At 35.1% G+C, this 6,000-nt stretch overlaps 1 protein-coding gene and 1 long non-coding RNA gene across 19 annotated transcripts in view; one reads left to right on the top strand and one right to left on the bottom strand.

Moving 5' to 3' along the window:
• Positions 1–6,000, top strand: part of BNC2 (basonuclin 2) — a 436,381-nt gene that overhangs the window by 130,634 nt on the left and 299,747 nt on the right. The window lies entirely within an intron of this gene.
• Positions 1–6,000, bottom strand: part of LOC106969777 (uncharacterized) — a 43,914-nt gene that overhangs the window by 33,363 nt on the left and 4,551 nt on the right. The window contains exon 2 of the long non-coding RNA XR_008291176.1: positions 2,551–2,660. This is a non-coding gene — a long non-coding RNA (uncharacterized LOC106969777). The remainder of the gene's footprint in view (positions 1–2,550; positions 2,661–6,000) is intronic.

Raw genomic sequence — 6,000 nt, forward strand, 5'->3', positions numbered from 1 at the left:
GCTGGAAAGAATCTCCTTTTTCAAGTCATCTAGGATTCTGCTGCTGTTTCTCTTATCACATTCTGTTTTATTAAGGTTGTTTTTGTACATGGCTTATCTTCTGTACTAGATTGTAAACTTCATGTGAGTGAGGACTATGCCTTAACTTTCTTGTTCCCTACACCTTCCTCTACTTGGCAAGTAGGGCTTTGATCAGTATTCTCTAGCAGTGACTAAAAATGTTTCAAATGTCCTTCTTTATAATAAATGGAAGAAAAAGGAGCAAGAAACTGAGCTATTGAGGGCAAAAGTGTATCCTTTATCAATTAGCAAATTATTCACGTGTTCCCACTTTGTTGCTTCCATTCTCCCCAGGGTTTGTTTATTTAACGGTTGGCTGCTGTCAGCCTTGGACACTAAAAACACTTAAAATGTGTTTGGGTAGTCAGAGGAGTATGCTATATTTGCAATTAAAAACAAACAAACAAACCTGTCTTGATACACTCTGTGCCTCCAAGTAATACTATTTTGCAGGGTACATGTAATTTCCTTCCCAGTCTCAAAGGTACACTTTGTGCTCACCCCAAATTACCTATCCCCAAATAGTCATAATTACAGATCATAGGACAATCTCAAAGAGCAAAACTGGCAAGCATAATTCATGACCCCGTGTTGTATATGATGTTTTTTTCTGTTTGAGCCATTTGGATATACTCACATTCTTGTACTGCCTAGTTAAGGTATCTTTCACCTAATTCTTTCTTCCACCCTTTTACTGCCTTTCACGTGTATCCTCATTCTGTGAAACTCAGATATTTACTTGATTCCTAATGCTTCTTACCTCTGACGAAACTGTTGCAAACAGTACATTTAATGGCAGTTATTTGATTAATTTTTGATTGTGATAAATTACCTGATGGCTTTAGTCTCTTTTTTTTCTCCCATGGCGTTTTTTTTCTTTTTCTTCCTTTTCTTTCTTTCCTATAGTTTTAATCTATTGTTATTATTATTTTTGATAGTAGTGCCATTAACAGTAGCAGTAGTAAACTTTAAGAAGTGAAATATGCATTCAGAAAAGTGTACAAATCATAAGTGTATATAGCTTGATGGATTTTTACCAAGTGACCATACCCAGAACCACCAAGTAGATAGAGATACAGAATATTACCTGTACCTTAGAAGCTTTCGTTGTGCCTCCTGGCAACCACTACTCCCCACCGAAGATCAGTTCTATTCAGACTTAAGATCCTGTTCCTATTTTTAACGTGCTCTACTGAGTTTCTGACATCTTCTGGGTTTCATAATTTGGAAACCATTTCCAGGTTCACTCAAATTTATTTCAACATGTTTCTATTTAAATATGTACGGATATAACATAGTCTGTTGTTTTACAAAGATTTTGGAACTTCAGGTGTATTGGTATTGCACTTTTTAAATTTGTTTTCTAGGTTTGTGAATTTCATGTAAGTGGGTACCATCAATAGAGTTGCTTTATTTCTATGATAACTCTAAAAAGCAGTGTTGGATTTCCTGGGTATCTTTGAGACTCAATCTTCCTTCCTGACAGTAATTTAAACTATTACTAGGGCATCTTCAGTGGGGCTGCAAGTTTCTCTGTCCACAGACTTTAGAAGGAAGTAAATAAATTAATACTATCTTTACATTCCTTGCAACTTCTCATGGTGATACAGAAGTAATACCCCACTAGATGCTCCCTGGCCTGTTTTTTAATACTCATTTAAGGAAATACATCACTGTTTCTTTCCTCTAGGATATTTTCTCATAAAACATTGACTTTAGCTTATGGTGGAAAGAAGCCACTGTCAGTTTGACCTGACAGAAAATGTATGAAGTTACTTTTTTGTTTTCAAACCAAAACAGGATAGGTAAAATGTTTGATCTTTTGGAAGTTTAAGATTTGTGCTTACCTCAGAATGTTTTGCATTTGCAAATGTCTTGATTGTAAGTACTTATCATTTCCCTCATATTTTATAAACTACCTCATCTACCACACCCTACCCAAATCTTTTGATTTTTAAATTTTTCACAGTGTATCAAGGGATTATGGCGTTCGGATATATACTTGATGTATTTTTCTGAAACTGAGCCCCTGATTAGGCTGTCAGCAGATGCTATATCACATTGATTGCTCTAGTTGGTACAGAGACAAGTGTCAACCAGAGCAGTTTCTCCCTTCTGCAAGAATAATAATAATAATAATAATAATAATAATAATAATAATAATAAAAAGCAGCTTTTAGGTGTTGTTTGCTTATAGGGAATATTTATGCCACTGTTTAAAGTGATTTAAACTTTGGTCGTATTCATATTTTTCTTAGGCGTGCTTTCCTTTCTTGGTCTGAGGTCACATGATGATGTTTTCAGTTCACAGGCTTTCTCCCTCAGTGTAAATGATCAATTTTCTTTTTGGTATGGCACTTATTATTATTATTTCTTGTCACATGCTCTGATGTGGTATTCCTGTGAGTAAACACCAGAGCATTTAGCACCCACAATGCTTTGGCCAAAAACAAACCAAAAACCAAAGGCATGCCTGCATGTCTTACTTACAATTTGGACCATGATCTTGTCCCCTGAAATCTTCAGGCTGTTCTGGCTGAGTTTCCTATATGTTGAAATGCCCAGCCAAGGTTGCCAGGAGCCATCTGGAGAAGGTGTAACTGTAAACACGAAGTAACATGTATGGTTTTAAAGCAGACTCTTCATAGGGGAGAGAAGAGACTGAGACTGGTCATCAGAGATAACAATACTTTTCTTCCTTCATCAGAATCTTTACAGATCCTTAACTGTATTTTGAACTAGTTAATGCATGAACTTATGTCCTTAGTTTTTAAGAGCATAAGCAATAGAATAGATATCTCCAAACAGGAAGACTTACAGAACATATAAGCGGATACTAGGTTAGATTCAGTAGTTGGCGTGTGTGATCATCTTTTTTAACCTGGATTAAAGACTGCTACCTTAGCATGAAGGCATACTAGCCTTCATGTTGGCTAGATTATCTAATAATTTGAAACATGAATGAAAACTGTTAACTTCTAAGAAAGAAAAGTTTTCCAGTTTTCTTAAAATTTAAATACCAGGATCCATGTAGTGTATTCCAGAAGTTTTTTTCATGATCATTAGATTATACTGCTATAGAATACTTGGCTGTTGAAAGAGGGGTGTTTCACCCTTTACAAGGCTACTAATGGAAGGAGTGTAGGAACAAGTGGAGAGTACAGGGATGTAGGTGTAAATGATATGTGAGTCCTAATTGTGAAGGACACCTTAATGTATATTAGAACTCTACTTGAAGAGGTACTCCTTAATTTCTCTTCTTTCCTTTCCCCCAACATGTGGGCACAGCAGGGTAATATTTCATTGTTCTGTGTTGTTTTTTTGGGGGGGGGAGGTAAACTTTTCACTGTCCTCCCATCAAATTACATATCTGACCCAAGGGAAAAGAGGCAGTTTCGATTATGATATAATTATTCACAAAAGGAAAGCCTCAGTTGGAATTATTGTTAGTTTTACTTTTTCTCTATTCTTTTTAGTGAGTCAAAAAATTTGATCCCTTCACCTAGAAAATGAAACTTTACACGATAAAGTAGGGATGGCAGGTTTCACAAGGCAGAAAGGTTGCTGTCAACTTTTTTCCTTAGGAATATGGAAATTTGGGTGGATTATCTGTTCAGAGGAGGTTTCCTTTATTAATTCTTTTTCCTTTTTTCACTTAAGACATCTGTTAACATTTCACACAGCCCAACAGATGTTGCAAAGCAAGTCCCATACTTTGTTCTCAAGAAAAATGACATTTCCTCAATTGGTTCCCCCCACCTCTTTGACTGGGCCCAGCCTGCTCTTTCTGCATAATTTGCATGTATTAAGTTATATTCCTTAATGCCATACGAATTTGTAGCTTCGGCATTATTTTTATATGGGTAAAGTCTGATTTGATCAGAAACTAGTTTACATGTTGCTTTAGAGTTAAGAGAGGCCATACATAACTTAAAAAAGTTTCCTTTGAGAATGGCAACTTAATTCCACATATAGGATCGGATAGCCAGTTAATAAAATATTTTTTATATCAAGTAAATGAACTACAAAAGCTGGAGTTGTTTTGCCATAAGGAAGTGCTGATTGTCATGCGATGTGGAGCGTCATTTTTATTATTTTGGCAAGAACAGGGACAGTTTTGTCTTGACAAGCCATTAGATGAATACCAGCATGTGTCACATGAAAAACCACTGATCTTTAACCCAGCTCTGTACTTAACCAAGCCTTGAAAATGAATAGTGAATAAAAGAAGAGCAAAGGCCAGTTTACTGTCATTACAGATTATAGAATCTGTTAACAGCTGCTGAACGGAACCCAGGGAATTACAGGTATTGTTCCGTGAACCAGCAGAAGTCCTAGAGATGTGTGTTATACTGTGTATATAAATTATATACATTTATTTGATATTTGCTCAGGATTTGCATTGCTGGGAACATAACTAGAAAAAATGAAAATCATTGAGTACTTTCTCAGTATACTAAATGCATGCCTGTATCACAAAACCATATATATTTACATATAGCTGTCTCAGTGAGGTTTCCCTGTCCCCCAGTTATAGAACTTATTTTAATAAAGCAATGTGCTTTTAAGAAATCATCAGTAAGTATTAAGAAATAAAGAAAATATCCCCACACCAAGAAAAAAAAAGACCCAGAAACATACATGCAAAGCAAAATCCTTTGTTCATTTGTTTCTTCAAGTGTTCATTGTGGCTGATATATTTTTTTTAATAGAGGGAAGAACTTAAATCTACCTCAATACCCAAATATTGAAAAGATCAGTAACATTTTAAACAGTCAGTTGTGGGAATTATTGCTTACAGAGCTAACAAGAAAGAACACACTTTCTTACTCTGCTGGTGGAATTGCATTGTGCCTCCCTATAGTCTTGTTATCCCATACTAACTGAAATGCAAATTCTTTGCAACTAATTGGATCTCATTGAGGGTACATGCACAGTATGTAGTTATATGCAAAAAGGTTTAAAAAAATACAATCTCTGTAATTACAACTTTTAATTACTATCTAAAACATTGGCATCTATAGTATAGGTTTAGAATAGATGTGTGTCTAACTTTTTACAGATTACTCAAAAACGTGATCTATGAAATGCTTAATAAGGTACCAGCTCAAAAATTAGAGGAAAAATGTTTACAGCAACCTATAAACTGGATTTTAATAAAGTCCTGTGAAAATAAGGACTTTTGTTTTAAGTTTAGAATTTAGTGTCTTAGAGCTAGTACACTAAAGTCATGTTAATAGTGTAATCCTTTTCTTGGAACATTTTAAATGTTAAAACAACATAAACATCAGAAATCACTTCTAAAAATTGTCGTCTTTTTGTTTTTTCCTTCGGTTCTCCAGTCTGTTTTAACATTGTAAACTGCATTGAGTTTCTTCCTTTTTGCAAGTGTGTATCTGCTATGTTATGTTGTATGGTGGAGATGTCCACATTCCCATAATGTCTTTAATAATTTGGGTGCCATTTAGACCTAGTTGGTGTATTCTTAAGTTCCACACTCCATCTCTCAAGATCAGTAAATGTGGGAAAGCCAGCTCATAGCCTTTAGTATTTGTAGTTCTTTAACCGGAAATACATGGAATCAGGGCAATAAAAAGCAATTATTGTGGAAATGATGCCTACCTCCACCCCCAGCCTTAAATTAACTTTAATACAAATGATTCCAGACAGCTATTCCATAACCTACAGACTGTATAGCCAATGAGCAAACTCAAAAGTCCTCTTTGTGCCTTGCAGGTTTATTTTTTGTACCTGTGCCCTTCTTGCTAGATAGAAAATTAGCGTAAGATCAAAGACTCCGCATGCCGTGTTTCTGTGTAACAGTGAGTGGCAAGTTCAAATCATGTATTTTGGGGATTTCTAGAGAAGTCTAATATGTATTTTCAAAACTTGATTTAAAAGTTAATATTCGAAACTTAATATCTGCAAAATATGGCATAT

The sequence above is a fragment of the Acinonyx jubatus genome, chromosome D4, assembly GCF_027475565.1.
Source record: "Acinonyx jubatus isolate Ajub_Pintada_27869175 chromosome D4, VMU_Ajub_asm_v1.0, whole genome shotgun sequence".
NCBI classification, from domain to species: domain Eukaryota; kingdom Metazoa; phylum Chordata; class Mammalia; order Carnivora; family Felidae; genus Acinonyx; species Acinonyx jubatus.